At 41.3% G+C, this 18,663-nt stretch overlaps 1 protein-coding gene and 1 long non-coding RNA gene across 6 annotated transcripts in view; one reads left to right on the top strand and one right to left on the bottom strand.

Moving 5' to 3' along the window:
• Window positions 1-18,663, top strand: part of MAST4 (microtubule associated serine/threonine kinase family member 4) — a 527,976-nt gene that overhangs the window by 218,792 nt on the left and 290,521 nt on the right. The gene's annotated exons all lie outside the window — the stretch shown is intronic.
• On the bottom strand, window positions 1,344-2,321 carry LOC123824883. The gene is made up of 3 exons (XR_006786779.1): window positions 2,203-2,321; window positions 1,846-2,065; window positions 1,344-1,457 (listed from the first exon to the last, which is right to left on the bottom strand). It is a non-coding gene; the product is annotated as an uncharacterized LOC123824883 (long non-coding RNA).

The raw sequence follows: 18,663 nt of genomic DNA, 5'->3' as shown, positions 1-18,663 counted from the left end.
CCTTCAAGGTAGAGATTTCAGTAAGCAGCTGGATATATGGACTTAATTAGACTTCCAAAGAGAGGGCAAGCCTGGATATAGATCCTGAGGTCATCCACTTTCAATAATTAATTGAGCTAGATTGTGAATAAAGACAGAACTCAATTTCTCCCAAGCTAATAGATTTCTGTTAGAATGGCTTTCAAAAATTACCATAAAGTATCTTAATACTTATTTTGCAGGACTGGTTAAAATTACATAGAGGGCAAAGTAAATTTATGGTTTAGTGTCAGGCCTTGAAAAGAACATATCCAATTTTGAAGATAAGTTTTTGTTTTTTGCAAATTGCTTCCAACTTTGACAACTTGCCTACAAGTCTCATTGCAATACAATTTTGAAAAGGCACAATGAAAAATCTCAAAGCAGAGGCTGTAATGGAAAAAGCAATTCATTCTTAAATGAAGATGATGAGGTTGGTACTGTATTGCTTGAAACAGTGAGTGAATTTAAAACCTGAGTGAGAGTACAAATTCAGCCAAGATTTTTTGTTCCTTTTTGAATGGAAGGGGGTGCAACCAAGAAAGGCACACAACATGTGTACAATTTTATCAGTTTTCTGGTGTACTGTTTCCAATTTGTGTATGTATATACAAAGACATGAAATCATATGGATAAAATAAACTGAATTCTTTTTTTTCCCTCCCTCCCTCTTTTCTCCCTCCCTCTTTTCCTCTCTCCCTCCCTCCCTCCTTTCCTTTGGTAACAAATGAGGACCCATCCTATCTTTATTAGCTGCAAAACCTTCTCAGTTTCTCCCTGTTGAGGACATGCAAATCCTTAGGAAAGTAACAGGGAGTTACAGGTAGAATGTATTACAATGATCTTGAAATGATTGTAGAAAACATTAAGTATTTTTAAAGGATTTTTTTAGCTAAATGCTCAAAGTTAGTGAGGTATCAGCTAGGTTTAGAAATGCTTTATTTTATATTATTTTCATCATAATGATATTTTCATGATGAGATATTGCTAGTTTTATATTTTCTAATTGCCCAGTCTCTCAAGTTTAGCATTGCTGTGAAGGTGAAGATGGACTAATACCATTGATTTGACTATTTATACTTTTCCATTAAAACTTTATTCTAAATATACATTATTAAATTCACAGATTTATTTTCCATGAACAGATTAGCAATATAACTAAAGGAAACTAAAAGACATTATAATACATACATATTGCATTTGGATAATGTGATAGGTTCAGTCATTCTCTTCAATTTCCCCTCCTCTGTGATGGAAGCACACATGTACTCCCTTGCCCAGGCCTCATGGTTTCATGCCCAGCAGGGACCCTTTTCCCCACTTGACTCTGGGCTCAGCTATGTGACCTCTTTGGCCTATGAGCTGTTAGTGAATATGTCACAAGCAGAGGCTGGAAACATGGTTGTGCAGTCAGAGTTGCCGTCTTGCATGTTGGTGATCTGCCATGAAAAGGACATGCCATGGTAGTCACTGCCCGTTAAGTCTGGGTCCCAGAACAGAACGCCCCCCCTCCCCCATTGTGGGGGCACCTATATAAACCTTTAGCCAAGGACCAAGCCCAGCAGACCTGTAGTCTACCTGCAAACGTGAGAATAAATCTGCTGCTACTGTAGGCCACTTGTTTTATGGGGGCTGTTGCCCTGCACTGCCGACAGTGATGGCTGACACAGAGGCCAGGCTCGCGCTGTGCTGAAGGGCAGTGGTGCCACCGTCTGCTGGACTCATGGGTGAACATTGACTCGCCACCTACTGGCTTCATTGTTCTGGTCAGGGCTACTCTTTTCCAAACTTCAGGGTTGCCATCAGTAAAATGGGAATGCCACTTACCTCCCAGGAATGTTGTAAAAATAAGTAAGATGCATGCATGTCAGTCACTCTGACCAGTGTGAAGCAGAGAGTAAGAGCACAGTAGCCATGACTGTTACTGTGTTTCCAGACAGTTGAGCCTTCCTTCTCCCGTGCTCCCCTGGCTTCTGGTAGCTTTGCCACAGCCGAGCTCTGTGACTCTGAGCAGCTCAAAACACTTTCTGAGGCTTCCTTTTCTTTTCTATAAAATGAGGACACTAACACTTACCTGGCAGAATTATTAGGAGGACTAAGCAAAGGCAGGCAAATTTCTAACTGTCACAGTCTATTCAAGCTGCTCTAACAAAATAACACAGATGGGGAGGCTTAAACACTAACCATGTATTTCTTGTAGTTTTGCAGGCTGGGAAGTTCAAGGTCAAGCTGCCACAGGTTCCAAATTTAGTTAGAGGCCTCTACCTGGTTTGTAGATGGCCACTTCCTGGCTGTATCCTCACATGATGTGGACCAAAATCTCACATCCCTTCCTCTGGTTTATAAGCGCATTAATTCCATCTTGAGGGCCCCACCCTCGTGACCTCATGACCTCATAGTCACACCCTGATTACCTCCCAAAAGCCTCGCCTCCACAACAATTAGAATTAGAGTTTCAGTATGTGAACTGGGGAAGGGGGAGGGTAGAATCATTTAGTCCGTAGCACTAACCATGGTTAGGTGAGTGGGTACTTAGTAAAAGTAGCTTCATTATTATGTTCACTATCCATATATTCCTTCATTCCTTCTTTTATTTCTTTCTTTTAGCTGAAATCTCCATTCCTAGTTTTTGAGTGCCTACTCTGAGCTAAGCATAATCCCTTCCACTTTTGACTTTCCTCTGGGTTTCTAGATTCCCTGTGTTATTAAAAGGAAGGGCAAAGACTGTGGAAGGCAGAAAATGAAAGAATAAAAGTGCTGCAATTGGAGGTGCATGATATATTGAGAGTGTCATTCGAATATGTAATACTTGTGTATTAACTATATTTTTGTTCCTGTGGGCATGAAAAAGTAACTTTTTTGGAATAAGGGCAGCTATGAAGGGCAAAGAGTGGCTAATGTGGAGTCAGTAAAGGCTTTTGATTAGAGGATTGAAAAATGCTGCTTAGGAGAGATTTAGCAGGACAGTGCACGGAATGAGGTGGGCTGTGGAATGATGGGGGGCTCATATTTATAGCACGTCTACATCAATCAGTGTCACGGAGCCAGCACCAAAATGCCTTTGTTTTAACCGCCGAGCCTACCTTTCTGCCCACTGTTAAAGCGTTTGGATGTGATCTGGTTTGTGCCTGTTTTCCCCGTTTGCACAAGTCTTGTATACTGACTTGGCTATTTCACTCGCATGTGAGCATTCACTCACCACATCACCTATTAGCCCCTGGTACTGTATGCTTTCTGTCCAGAATTTGTTTTATAGAAAACCTGTGTCCTCAGCATACTTGCTTTGAAATTATTTTGATCTGCATCAGCTGGAATAGGTTTTGAGCTGTGGATATTACCTCCTGTTTGCCACTTTCTCTAGAAGCTAATTGACTGACTTGGGGTGGAGGAGAGATGAGAGTCTCTACACTTGACCAATTTCACAGAGCTTACCTTGCAAGCTATTGAAATGCAAATAGAGGCTACACTTAGAGACTCGAAGAAGAATTCACATATTTAGTTCTTTGTTTTCTTCTGAAAAATAAGCATTCAAAATTCATGCATTTTTCTATTATTCATGTGCTTCATATTTAGGTTCCGTGTGTATGTCTAGATAAATCTTATCACCATTATTTAAAATTTCATGAATGAAACTTTGCATCTCTAATGCCATACTAGCCTAGACAACTTGAACCAATCAAAATAATTTGATGTGTAGCACTTAAATGAGATCTTGTGTGTTTCTGTGTATATGCATTTACATATATATACCTATGTCATTGCCTTATCTACAGCTGTTTTTATTTAAATCTGCTCTGTGTAAAATGGACGAGAATTCAAAAGCTCCTTAGGTTATTTTATCCCAGAAAAACTTGAATTCTTAGAACGCGTTAGTTATAAGGCTTCCATTGTCTTTGTTTGATGGTTGTCTCGTTAGTGGTCCTGAAGCAGGACCCTCCCTCCTGCACTGTCTGTTCACCTGTATTTTCAAGGCGGCCATCCACCACTTCCCATTTGTCGGGGACCTTCAAAGGGTATTGTGTGTCAGCAAGGCAGTGCCCCTGTTAACTTGATCTTCTCTCCAGTTTAGCCTTCCTGGAACAGTTAATGATTCCAAGAATCCCCTTTTCCTGAGGCTGTGACCACTTTATCCATAACAGCGGGGAGAAGAAGGCTCCCAGCCAGATCCAGAGCCCTGCTCCTCTAGCTTCCTGCCCGCTGCCTCTTGGTGCCGGCAGTAACTGTTCCTGAGAAAGCCTTCAGTAGCGAGAGGCTGAGTATCCAGCATTATGTTTGGAAGAAGGGACACAGACTTAAGAAAAATCCTTTGTTAAGCCTTGTGTCCTCATAGAGGAATATTGGTGGTGCTCTGAATGAGCTTTCTGTCACTTTCTGGGAGCCATACGACAATGGACGCCTGAAGGTTCTGTAACTCTCAAGCAGGGTCATTGTGCTGGGAAACTAACACATGTTCATGTTCAAAATCGGGCCAGGGTACACCTGTGCCCATGCTTAGAGCAGAAAGGAGTTGCCCAAATATTGTGGCTGGGCACTCTTTCTTACTTTTAGCAATTACCTCTGTTTTCAGCCTCTTTTTCAGGCCCTCAGATTTGTGTGAGGGGATGTGCTGGGCTGGGGAGTAGTGGTGGTGAGCTGTGGCTGCATCATTTCCTGCCTCCTCACAGAGGAGGGTGTCCTTCATTGTAATAGTCCTTCCCGTCATTGTCAGATGCTTTCCTTAAGTTGTTCTCAACTGAAAGCTGGTGTGAAGTCTGGCATTCATCCTTAACGACTGGTTGGAGTCAGGTGTGTGTGTTGGGCGGGGGAGTGGGGAGAGCTGTTGGTTTCTGCTTCCCACAGTTTGCCCCCTGGGCATTCTCGGTTATGGGCTATGACCTTTTAAACCTTCAGGCACATGCTCATTTAACCTCGTTTCTATCTCTATGGGGAACAGCATTGCTTTGGACATAGCATAAGAACATTGATTTGATTTGAGAAAGCATCTTTGGATTTTATATGTATGTTGAAAACAGTGATTGTCTACATTCTTCCAGAACCTTCAGTTCTTCCTGTTATTCACTTATGAGCTATGAGAAGTGTTTTAGCTCTTGATCGTTGGACCAGTATCATGGGAACATTCATTCACTCACCCAACAGATATTTGCCTTGTGTTTTTAATTTGTGCAAAGCTTGGTGATGCAAGGGCATTACAAGCTCCAAAGCCTTTTATCTTCGGGAGCTTATGACCTGAAAGTGGAGATGGCAAACTAGTAACTAAAAAATTATCTGCAGAGGGATAAAGTGTTAGGATAGTTAGCCAGTCACATAGCAGGTGCTTAATAAGTGGGCAAATGGATGGACGGACAGACAGACAGACGGGTGGGTAGGGTGAGTGTATTGGGTTCCATGGGGGCACATAAGAGGACATACACCCAGTGATGGGACTGTCAGAGGCGTAACATCAATGATGGAGGGTGGAACCGATTTCTGTTCTGTTCCCTTTAAGTTTCAGGAAGTGCAAGGAGAGAGATCTAGGAGACAAGAAGACTGTGTATGAGCTTGAAGAGATAAGGGCAGAAATGTCTTGGAGATAGAGATCTGGGGAGCATGATCACATGGGTGTTGAGCGAAGCCTTGGGCATGGGTGAAACCATCCAGTGAGGGTATGAGAAAAAAGGAGGACCTAGAAAACTACCCTGATCCATAGGGTCAATAATATTTAGGAACACTTTGTTAAAGACCAAATTAAATTTAAAAATAGAGAGATTGATTTATTTGACATTATTTATTGGCTCCTGCTTTGCACTGGGACTTGAAGGGTACTGTCACAAGAGCCATGGTAATGTCATACTTACTGAGCTTCTAGGTGCCAGGCACCATTCTGAGTGCTTCACACGTGTCAGCTCATTTCACTTCTACAAAAAGCACTTGAGACAGGCACTGTCACCCTCTCAGTTTTCACTAACCTTTCTGGGTCTCAAAGATCATACAGTTACCTAGTGGCAGAGCCTGACTTTGAAGACCTAGATGCCAAGATTCAAATCTGGCCATTTGACCACATTCCTAACGGTCTTATGATTTTCTTTTCCCCTCTGAGGTGGGCAAAGACAGACAGCCCAACTGATTATTATGATCTACTGTGACACGCTCAATAGATATTGTACCTAGGATAGTATGGAAGTCTAGTGATGGGTCAGCAGAGTGGCGAAGGGAATAAGATGGGTAGAAGTAGTAATGAGTTCCATCGTCCATACTCCCCCAGTGACCTTGTGGAGCCAACGCTATGTTGTATTTTTGCAACTCTAAGCTTAGATATCAGCTCTGGATATTTTATCCATGGAAGGCAGGATGAAATAATGCCCACTGCCCTAAGAGGTAGGCTGTCTTAGGCAATGGAAGGTCTGCTAATTTATTGTTAGAAATTAACAACTTGTGTTCTGGAGAAAATATAGCTAATCAATAATTGTAATTAGGTGATTATATAAGGAGAGGTACATTATACTTTAAAATCCCTGAAACATTCTCTTGAAAGCTAGAAGAACTTCATATACTAGTTGGTGCAGGGAGGCCCATGCTGGTGAACAGGGAGAAGTGAAAGGCAAAAAGATGAAAGACTTTATATTTTAGTTACTATTTAAGATAATCTTCTTCAAAGAGAACATGAAAAACCTCCAAAGAGATCTGGGGATAAAATGGTGTCTAAGAACACTTATTGCTTTTATTATGGAAAATAACTTTGAGTTGGAGCCTATAATTTTGTATGACTGACCAAGTTGAGACCTTAACAGAATCAGAAGACATGGTCCCCTGGTGCTGAATACTCGTGTGGCATCCATTCCTTTCATGCCTCTGATTTGCATCTGGTTGTGGCAACGCTAACTCATATCCAGGTCTAGGGAAGCCTGTGATGTAAACTGGGCCAACCAGCATCTTCTGTCCTGGAGATCACTGTGGCCGCAGGGATGGCATGGGACCAAACTTGAGTCTGGTAGTGCGAACGTGTGACCCTTGACTGGGAATGTCAAGGCAAAGATGCTTTTTTTTGTTGGGCATTAATTAGGAAGTGCCTAGTCTAAGTGTAGCTTGAAGCTATTTTGGATGCATGAGGGAAGCTTGCTTTAGAAGGATGAAAATGTCATGAACAGTAGGGCCAAGAGATGGGAAGAAACCAGGTCCTCAATAATATAAGGCTGCTGAATCCACGTTTTAATTAAAGCCATGGGTAACTTCTTTATATTGCCTGAGCTGCTCCGTAGTGGGTACTGTAGTTTGTTACTTAAAAAAGAATCCTATTTTCTGGTTTTATTTAGTTACTGCTTGCTCCAGGTAGTGCATTTGCCTCTTGATTATCTAGAAATTTCTATTTTAAGGCAAAAGTAAATGTATTATGTTTCTCCCTAAAAATATGTTGCATTTTCTTCTACAAAGATGTCTCAGTTTTATTTGTTTTACAGTGAAAATATGTTTTAACATATGAATAATTTACCTGTGAAGAGCTTAGAAGAAGCACAGAAAAGAAGGTGATACTTAAAGAATGAAAAATTTTCGGGTGACATTTGCAATTAAAATCATAAAGTATTGCCTTTTTTGAAAAAAAAAAAATTAGTGTTTGTGCTCTTACTCTGCTAGCCTCATAAAACCAGGCAGATATTTTGTTAGTTTAGCAAGTAAAGAATTATTAGGCATGACTTCCCTAGTGATCAGTTTGCCTAAGTTGTTATCATTTTTATCCTAAGTGGTTTGACAGTGACAAGGAGCTGAGGTGGCAAGTCAGCATAAGCTTTGTGTGGTTATTGCCTTTCTTCATTGCTGCTGTAAACAAATTGTTCGTGTCTGGCGGCTCTTGACTGTGATCTGTGAGGGTTAGGAAGTGTGGAACCAGGATATCCTGGTGAGTGAGTTTTTTTAAAACCTTCCATTTCTTTTTCATCTTCCCAGTTTTCCTCTTCTTGCCAGTACGTTGACTTTATGAAATACTCTCAGATTTGTGGTCTGTCGTGCTCACAATGGAAAATCCGATTGCCCATATGCTCTCACCAGACCTCACGTGTGTCTGTAGCTGCAGCATTTGCACACGTGGCATGGGCTGGGCTGTGGCTCGTGTGGTCCCAGCAGGGTGCTGTGTCACGCACGGGGAGACAGGCGGGTCTCACTGCCCATCCCCAGTTCCAGGTGATTTTAATTCTCTTTGTATCTTTGGGACATTCTGTTTTGACTCTATGTCATGTATTATTTTTATAACTAGAGCAGAAAGTTTAAAAAGAAATATAAGCTGATAAAAGATATGTGTGAAATAGAGGAGAATCTGTCAAGGTCCCTTCAGATGTTAATGGGGTCCTTGGCAAAAAGCATATTACCTCACAGGCATGAGGCAATTATTTATAGTGGTTACATCAGCCAGAATAAAGATGGTAAATTCCAAAGTCTTGTCCCTGCACATCCTCTGAGTCACTGCGGGACTCCAGGTATGGAACTTGGCTGGTTTGCCGTTCACGGTCTCTGTAACTCCTCCCAGAGCTGAGGGTTGAGGTGTGGGAGAGCTTTCCAATAAAAAAAACTCCCTTCCTCTTCAACAGTGAACACCTGAGGTGCTTAGAGTTAGAGAATCCCAGAATTTTGGGTCCCAGAGAGAAACCTTAAATGCAATCTACTCCACTCCTTCACCCTTCCTCTAAGAACCCCGAGTCTCCGAGAAATGAAGGAAACAGCAAATATCAGAACGTTTTCATTCGTAGCCTGTGCTCTCTGCCATCCTATGCATAGCAAATGCTTGAGTTCTTCTGTGTGGCTGTGTTTGAACTTTTAAATACAGGCATGCCTTGGAGATAGTGTGGGCCCCGTTCCATAGCACCATAGTGAAGCAAGTCGTAATCTTCTTGCTGGTGGAGGCTCTTGTCATCAATTTATAAAAGTGTAACATTCAGTCAATAAAATGAGATATGCCTGCAATAACTTTTAAATAAAAAGAGGTCCTTGTTTAACACAAATAATCCCATTTTGCAAAGTTCATTAATATCCTGGAGTGAATCTTCCAATTTAACTTCATCGTAAAAGCCTGTTCTCAGTGGTGGCCACCCCTCATTGTCTACACTTTGAGTAAATATGTATTTTTTAACTGTTTATACATTTTAGGAAAGTGAAGCAAACTAAAATATCCTCAGGGGCTAGAAACATATGACACGTGTGTAAAGCCCACTAGGGGCAGTACGGAGTGGTGCGGCTTGTGGTCCAACTGGAGAGCACATGTCCTGCTTAAAGGCATTCAAATTCCATTTTTTTTGAAACCCTAAACAGAACTTATGTATAATTTTTGAAACTTGTGTGTGTGGTTCCTTCCAAAACTAGGCCCTCAAAATATATACAGTTGTACCTGGGTCCTCGTCGTGAATTTGTTCTGACAAGTGAGGAAGCAACGGTTGATGAAGCATTTTCTCTCGCTGGGCGGCATCACGAGTCACACACGTTCTATTAGCAAGTGCAGTGAGTGGCGAGCAAGTGCCATGTGCTGAAACATTTTTTCTCGTCAAAATGCAACGAGTAGCGGGTTTCATGAGTTCTGAAGCCAATGAGTACCAGCTACCACTGTATATGTAAGGAGAGAGAGAGAAAACCCATTTTAAGGCTTTTTTTTTAACATTGCATCTGAGTGGGAAGAATCTTTTGGAATGCGGAGAGGGTTTCTCTTGCCAGTAGAGGTTGCTTAGGCAGTATTTATACTCAGTGCAGGATGAATATTTCCCCATAGATGGTAATGTCAGTCTTTAACAATTTAGAATGCACTAAAATCATTGTAAAAACAAATGAGATTTTAGTACAGCACTCCATCTTGGCCCAGTTTGTGTGTGTGTGTGTGTGTGTGTGTGTGTGTGTGTGTGTATGTGTGTAAGAACCACAATCTTATCTATTTACCTCACTATCTTCATGTATCAGCGGAAAGACTTAGCAGGCAGGCCTGGAGAAGAGCAAAAGAAGCCACCAGAGCATCCCTCTCACTGGGGTTTAATGAGGGAGTGGGTAGGGGCCGCCGTCTAATTGATTAGGCTGCCAGGCAATTTGAACCAACGGTTAGTTACAAATTTTTGTCACGCAAAATTTAGCACTCGTGACAAGAGCCATGAAGATGCTGCAAGTAGCCTCCGATGCATTCTTTTTCTTCTGGCCGTTGCTCTTAAAGGACAGTTTAATTTGTGTGACATACTGTTTCAGCTTGCTGTCTCTTTCATTCCTTGGGAAATGACTCTTTAAAGTCACCATTTTCTTAATGTTTTAAAAACCTGTCCTACACATCTGAAGCCCTTTTTATGTTAATTGGCTCCACACATTACCGGGTCTTACAGTGAGCACACTCCTCTCCCTCAGGTCTCTCTCTGTATCAGTGTTATCTTGGTGCAGATTTCCTCCTGCGTTTGGCCGTTAATTAAATGTGGAAAAATTCTATTTAAGAACAGTTGCCATCTCTACCCTTCCTGTGAACTGTTTTAAGATTTGCTGAGTGGTACCCAATTTCATTGTATTGTTTATTTTAGAGCTAAAGAGGTTTTGGAGAATTACCTGGTTTGACCTCCTCTGTCCCCCTTATTGTATAGTCCAAAGAGGTTATCTGACACTAGGTGAATTCCTCTTATGTTTAATGAGCGATGATTTCCATGAGCAGTTTTACTATTCAGCTCGATGCAGTGAAATATTTTTTGAAAGATTTTATTCATTCATTCATTCATTCATTTTAGAGAGAGGAGGAAGCAGGGAGAAAGAAAGGGAGAGAAACATCAATGTGTGGTTGCCTCTCATGTGAACCCAACTGGGGACCTGGCCTGCAACCCAGGCATGTGCCCTGACTGGGAATTGAGCCAGTGACCTTTTGGTCCTCAGCCCATTCTCAATCCACTGAGCTACACCAGCCAGGGCCATGTAGTGAAATATTTTGAAAATATGTAATAATAACCTTTCATAGTGTATTGGGTGCCAACTAAATATTAGATGCTCGGTGAGACTCTTTATGTATGTTAGCTCTAACCCTCAAAATGACCTGGTCAGGCATTATTAACCCATTTTGTAGAAGAGGAAACAGACTCAGAGATGTTCAGTAAATTGCCAGGACATTGTAGAGCTTGTCTGTGTGGATACAAACCTATATTTCTTTGGCTGCACAATTTATACTTATCCCCTGTACAATGTTCTGGCCTTATTACAAAGTGATTGGGCTGAAAGACATTTTGCACAGCTGAAATCCATTAATTTGCGCTAAATACTTTTTCCAAAATTAGAAAAACGGCTAAATTTTTATATAGAGCTCATCATTCCAGGGCAGATTCACAAAGTTCAATTGTGTATAGTAAGTTTACAAAAGTTGTATATATATGTGTTAGCATTCTTCAAAAGACACCCTAATAAGGTATAAACTATCTTCTTCCCTCCCTAAAAAGAATTCCCATTACATTCCTTTTGGTGAGTGAGTAGAGGGTTATGTAGACAGTACTCTCTTAACAAAGTCACAGCAGGTGGCATCCCCTGCTTGAAGTCCAAAGGGAGTCTAAGAGAGGGGTTAATACATCTTAAGTTCTTCTGTGATTCCCCCACCTCTGTTCTGAATTCTGTATTCTGTGGCCTTATGCCATGACTGGTGGGCAGTCATGGTATTGCTTCAAATGAAAGTTGACATTTGTTCAAGCCATGGCTGGTTAACAATAATCATAGGAACAGGAAGAGAATAAAGGCATGTTTGAAAAGGCTGCATTACCAGTGTGATAATTTAGTTAACATTCTCCCTGGGATAAGTTTAATTATCATATAGTCACAGGGTTTGATAGGTCCAAGTGTGACTGAGTATGTTTTTTTAAAATTATATTTTATCAATTATGTTTTTACAGTTGTCCCCATTCTTCCCTCTCTGCCCCTCTCCACACAGCACCCCCCACTCCCTTGGGCAATCTACACACCACTGTTCAAGCCCATGGGTCAGGTGTATAAGTTCTTTGGCTTCTCCATTTCCTATACTGTCCTTTACATCCCCATGGCTATTCTGTAACTACCTATTTGTACTTAATCCCCTTACCTCTTCACCATTTCCCCACACCCCTCCCATATGACAACCATCAAAATGTTCTCTGTATCCAAGGTCACATACCCAAAACGTTCTGTTTTTCTTGTTTGTATAGTTTGTTTTTTAGATTCAATTGTTGATAGATATGCATTTATTGCCATTTTGTTGTTCATAGTTTTGATCTTCTCTTTCTTAAATAAGCCTCTTTAATATTTCCTGTAGTGCCTGTGTATATTTAAGTTCATACTGAAAAATCATTTCCCTTTATCTTTCTTTTTATTCCAAATGGTCATATTTCTTTTAAGTTTTTCTAGAATTGTTTTGTGATACTGTGGGAAAGCTGATGGTATTTTTTTTAAATAAACAAGTAGAACTAAGGACATTTTAATGAATAAATAAGAGAATGTTGCTACTTTTATCTGTTTGTTTTTTTCCAGTTGGTATCATGTGAAAAGGAGGAGTCCTGTCACAAAAGATGGAAGTCTCACATAAGTCATGTTGGTTGGTGATGTTTGAATGTTTACCCTGGGTTTGCACAGTGCTCACTGAGTCTCATTAGAGAGTGAAAGGGGAACATAGACTTCTAGGTAGGTGAGTGGGGAAATGTTACAGAATGTTTGGACATAAAGTTTTCCACATCAGTGCTCCACGAGTTTTCTGCCAGTGGGAATAGTTTTTTGAATGAATGGAAGGAAAGGGCCTAATTCCTGTAAGAATTTTTGTGGCAAAGAAAATCAGAATTCTTTTCTAAATATATAACTTATATTTTAAGCAGATGGAACAACCCTTTATGTATTTTGCATTGAACACAAAATGCATTAATATAACAAAGGCATTTAATTATATATTTAATAAACTACTAATAGAGTCAGCAGACATTAAACATTTATAAGTCATAGTTTAAAATAAGGTACTGAAGTTTCATGAACAAGTTTGCCAAAAAATTTTGCAAGCTTGCCTTTTTCAAGAAGGCCTGGTCAGTATCTCTTTGAAGTTAGCTTTTGTGTCCACATGGCCTATCACATAGTAAGTGCTTCTTGAATGTGTAGGTATGTGAAAGAGCTAGAATTTGACGTCAGCTGTGCTCTATCCAGATTCTTGTCCATATTGGTGGTGACTTTTTATCATGGTGCATGTGTATATTGGTTAGCTGTGGCTGCACAACAAATTATCTCAAACTGTTGCTGCTTTGGACAGCAGAAATTTATTATAGCACTGTTTTGTGGGGGCAGGAATCCAGGTACAGCTGGGGGATGTGGCTCAAAATCTCTCTCAAGGCTAAAATCAAGGCACTGGCTGGAGCATCTCAACACTGGGCTGGGGGAGAAACTGCCCGGGGTTCCTCAGGTGGGTGTTGCTAGGGTTCAGCTCCTTGCAGGTGGTGGGAACAAGGACCTCAGTTCCTTGCTGGTTACTGTCCCCCATTAAGGGAAGGTGGTCCCAGAGGAGTTAACTCCTCCACTCTGGGCCCTACAAGTCCCCCTGGTCTTGGAGAATGCCTGGGGCAGCTGTGGAAAAATGCATAATGGATGCGATTAAGATGGGACAGTGTTCGCACCAGCTTGGACCCAGTTTGCTGCAGCCGAGGCTGATGTCAGAGGGGGAGTGAGGGACCTTGGCCAACGAGGTGCAAGTCGCCCATGCTGTCTGCTCTGCCTGCACAGAGGCCTGCAGCCTGATCACAGGAGGGAGCACAGGTGGGCCTTGCAGGTCACAGTGGGAAAGTGCGGGGGGTCAAAGACCTGGTTGGTCTTTACCTAGAGTTTAAAAGGATAAATGATTTTGTGCAGTAGTTTCTGGAAGATTTTTGTTATTTTATTTTTCCTCTTGAAGGAAGGGAAAGTGAGAGATTGATCTCAGTTTTGAAGAGTTACTAATTGCCCTCACATGTGCCAGTCAATGTCACTGCTGCATCTGGAGGAAAAGATTAGAATTCCTGTGCTTTGTCTTTATCAGGAGGACACATACTGACTGATTGCCTTCCTGATTTTAAGTCTGATTTTCTTTTTATCTGTTTTTGAGTCAGACAGCCCTTATGCCCATATTTATTGTAGGCAGATCTTTTGATTGTGCTTTAAGTATTGACCTAGAACAAGAGTCACGGTAACATGTTATATGACCAGCTGTTAAATATGCTCTTTTAAAAATTTGAAACATTCATAAAATATCAAGAAAATATAGAGGATGGTACACCAAACACCTGTGTATTCCTGACATTTGGAATTAAAAAATGTTTACACGTTGCCATTTTTCTGCAGATAGTATTTTTAATGAAAGCAGTTGAACACTGGAACGAGAAAACAATTTTAAACACAATAAATATAACAAGACTGAACACTCATCCTGGGGCTTTGTTTCCTCATCCACGTTCCCTCCCACCTTGACAGCTGTCTTAGAGTTAGACAGTTGTGCGGCATGTTTTTGGGTTTCAGTTTTGGTTTTGGTTTTAGTAGATATTTGTATGTTTTGTTTTTTTTTTTTACAAAATATCTCAGCACATTAGTCACTGGAATTAAAGAGCCAAGTTGATCAGCTACCTTAAAAACGTGATTCAATGTATATTGTTATTGATCATTAGGAATGGTGAGAGGTTCCTAGGGTAAGGGTTGCAAGCATAGAGTCTGTGGCCAGTCTTCCTGGATTTGAATCTCAGCTCCATTTCTTACCAACTCTGTGACCTAAGGTACATTTTAAAATGGCTATACCTTTATTTTCTGATCTGTAAAATGGGGACTATAATAGTGCTCATTTCATAAAGCTGAGGACTAAAGTAGTTGATACATGTGATGCACCACAGAACCTAGCACACTGTAAGTGCTATTAACTGTTATTTATTTAAAAACTAACTCACAAGAATATTTACTCTCCTCTTTGGCCCTTGCAATTTGATTGAGACAGTAAAATCTGCTACCCTGGTGTTTTACTGTAGTACAAGACGAGAGGTTCATCTGCCATGTGACTCAGCAATTCCACTTCTGAGTATATATCTGAAGGAGCCCAAAACACTAATTCAAAAGAGTATATGCACCCCTGTGTTTATTGCAGCATTATTTACAATAGTCAAGCTCTGGAAGCAACCCAAGTTCTCAGCAATAGACGAGTTACAAAGTAGTAGTACATATATACCATGGAACATTACTCAGCTATAAAAAAGAATGGAATCTTACCACTTGTGACAGCATGGGTGGACCTAGAGGGTGTTATAAGTGGAATAAGTCAGATAAAGAAAGACAAATACCATATAGTCTCACTTATATGTGAATCTAAAGAATAATAGAAATGAACAAACAAAGCAGAAACAGACTCATGGATATGGAGAACAGACTTACAGTTGCTAGATGAGTGGGGTGGGCAGCTGGTTAAAAAGGTGCAGGGATTGAGAAGTCCAGATTGGTAGTTACAGAACAGTCACAGGATGTAAAGTACAGCATGGGGAATATAGTCAATAATATTGTGATGAATTGGTATGGTGCCCAGTGGGTACCAGAAACATTGGGGGAATATTTTGAAAAGTGTGTGGTTGGCCACTATGCTGTACCCATGAAACCATAAAATAATATTGAATGTAAAAGAAAAAAATAGTGTATATGCAGCAGGACAAAAAGAAATAAATAAAATAAAAAACAAAACAAAATAAAAAATGCTCACATTTAGAGAAGTGAGGTATATAGCCGGTAGTCTCAGAATAACTTTTATTCCTCTAGGAGTGTTTAGGATTAAGTATTTCTTCAAGATTACGTATTAAGGAGTTAAAGACAAAAGTCTTACGATGTTTCCTTAAATATCTGTTTCAGCTGCATAAGATTAGCACATTTTTCTTGGCAAGGAACACCTTTTCCTTTTTTGCTGGAGTAGTTTTCGTCAGCAGCCTTTCTTGTTTTTCTTCCCAGCACTTCCTCTGCTGCTTTCTGTCATCTGCCCTCATTCCATTCCTCGGGCTTCAGCACTTCCCTCCCACCACTTCCCCATCCTCTCACTTAAAAAAATAGAAAAATGAAAAAAAATTCCCTGGTTCATTGATTGTGCAGCCTGTTTCCTTCCTGTTTTGCATTCCCCCGGGCAGACGTCTGGGACCGAGCGGAAGGGCCCTGGCAGCATGGGAAAGTCACCGTGTCACGGCGGATGGCGGCACTCTGAGGGTGCAGTCAGGATGCAGGCCTGGCGGCCCACAAAAGGCAGTGCTGGGCCTGGTGCTGGGAGGCAGGCTACGCAGCCATCTGCTTCTAGTCTGTTGTCACTGCTCAGTTATTTTAAAAGAGGTTAGTTAGCCCCAGGCATTGCCTTATGACGACAGGTTCCTCTTGTATGCTTTTGTTACCTGTGATTTTTGTTTGTTTGTTTGTTTAATGTTAGAACAGGGGATCTGAGCCAGGCATTGTCTTCACAAAGCCTGAAACTCCCAGGTCAGGTCTAGGCTCTCTTACTGTGTTCATTCACAAATGTAGAAAATTCTCCAGATCCTCACAAAATCAGTTATGTGGCGTTTAGTACCAGAAGTGTGAAGTGGGTCAGTGTTGGAGGTGCTCTATATAAATCAGCAGTTACTACGAGCCGCCTCAATACTGCCACGCATGTGCTGAATATTGTATAGGTGTTATTTTATTTTATAACCCTAATGCAATAGGTGTTACTATCCCCATTTTACAGATGCAGACATCTGTGCATCTTCTGGACCTTTTCCATGATGACAGAGTGCCTTGCATACTGTGTGTACTCTACAAGGCAAAGCCTAGGAGTGGAACCACTGTGTGCAAACCGCAGTGACAATCCTTACGTTCTGCAAAGGAAGGTCTGCTTTGGTTAGCCGGGAGGATGGAGTTACAGCAGTGCACTGTGAGCATGAGGATGGTTTTATTTGTACCTGTCTGAAAGGTTCTTGTCTTCTAAGCACCTTATTAATGAGAAGGAGTAACAAGATGACCTTTCACCTGCCTATATATGTCACCCAAGAATTTACAGTGATCACGGTGGTGGGGAAAGACATCATCACCGTCGTCTCGTGGGCTAGCAGCGTGGCAGCAGGTGTTCAGTGCTGTTGCTGTGATCGGGGTGTGCATGCAGGCGCTTGTTCTATTCCGCAACTGCAAGATGAGAGAGAGGTGTGGACAGCACCCTGCCCCCATCTGCAAAGCCAGGCTTCGTCCCCTTTCCTGGACGCTGGCTGTTTTCCCTGATGCCTGCTCAAACAGATGAAACAAATCAAAACAGCTTTGAGGAGGGTACTACATCCCTCTGCTCCGTTTTAACCCCGATAAATCTAATTATTAGAGCCATATTGCTTGCTGGCAATAATTTGCTTTGGGTGCAACTCAGAGCTATGTTGAAAATTTTATTTTGCCTTCAGAAAATTGATATGCCTTTAAATCCCCCCTCCAGATTTTCCTGTGGAAAATTGGTTTTCTTAATTTAGCTATCTTTTAGTTTTTCTCATTAAAAAAAAAGTGTGGCATGTGATATTAGATTTTTTTCTAAAGTGGAGTGACTTAAGTAGGTTGACATATGTGCTACAGTATAATTGTGCTGTTTTTTGGAGCTCAGCACAGTAATTACATCCATAAACTTATTGCCTATGGTAAAATATGTTAACTGGTCTTTGACATACAGTTCATTAATTTAAATCAATATATGATGTTCTGAAATGCTCTAACAAAGGGTCGATGACTGACAGGTATGGTATACTTCAGGACCCAAACATTACTTTATGAACAGCAGTAAACATAAACATTTTCTAAATAGTAAATCAATACTACAATTCCTAGAACACACACACTATGAAACCTACCAGAAATTTGAACTAGGACGTGAGCTCAATAGTTGAATTCACTCCTTTTTAAAACAGGGTATCCTGAATATTTTTGATCTCCACCATACTGAGCTACCTTTCAGAAAGGGTCTTGGAATTTTAAAACTTCAAATGCATCACTCTACAGACACGGATGCTGAGGTCGGGAGGTTGGGGAGGGGAGGACTCTGGCCCTCACTGAGGGCGCTCCTTTGCCTGATGAACCTCAGCGAGTGCCAGAACTACCTTCTTCGTGGCGTCTTAGCAGATTCTGTGCAGGCTGGCTTTTCTGCTTTCCTGATGTTGAATACCTTTAAAAAGCGAATAGATGTGTACCAGGGTTGGGAAGTAAATTTGAATTGAAAGCAAGAATTTCATCAGAAATCCAATCCCAGGATTTTCTTTTGACTCGATACTACAGATCTACCAAAATTACGTTAATGTGCAACTGTGAAAAAAGAAAAAAGCCATCATTAATATGTGGTGCTTCACAGGTAATATCTAGTTCAGCATTTCTGGGAAGCCAGACCCAGAAAAGAGGAGTGCTCTGTGGCTTCTCCGCTCACATGGTTTGCCTGTGCTCTCATCAGGCACGCCCACGTCCACGGTGCTTCGGAGCCGATGCACACAGTGTCTTCAGTGCAGCAAGGGCAGTTTTCAGGTGGAACAACACAGGCTGCTTCAGAAATTGAGACCAAACAGAGAAGAGAAAAGGGAAGCAGTTCCTATGGTTGCTGCTGTTAACTTCTGCTTAGCGATCTTTGGGTGCCTGATCCCTTCTTTCTGACCTCCACACCACTCTGCACCTTCCCCATCTCCCCTTCCCTCCCCCTTTTCCTTCTCT

The sequence above is a fragment of the Phyllostomus hastatus genome, unplaced genomic scaffold, assembly GCF_019186645.2.
Source record: "Phyllostomus hastatus isolate PE091 unplaced genomic scaffold, TTU_PhHast_1.1 phas_contig_58, whole genome shotgun sequence".
Lineage (NCBI taxonomy): Eukaryota > Metazoa > Chordata > Mammalia > Chiroptera > Phyllostomidae > Phyllostomus > Phyllostomus hastatus.
This window is presented reverse-complemented; position numbering and strand designations above follow the sequence as displayed.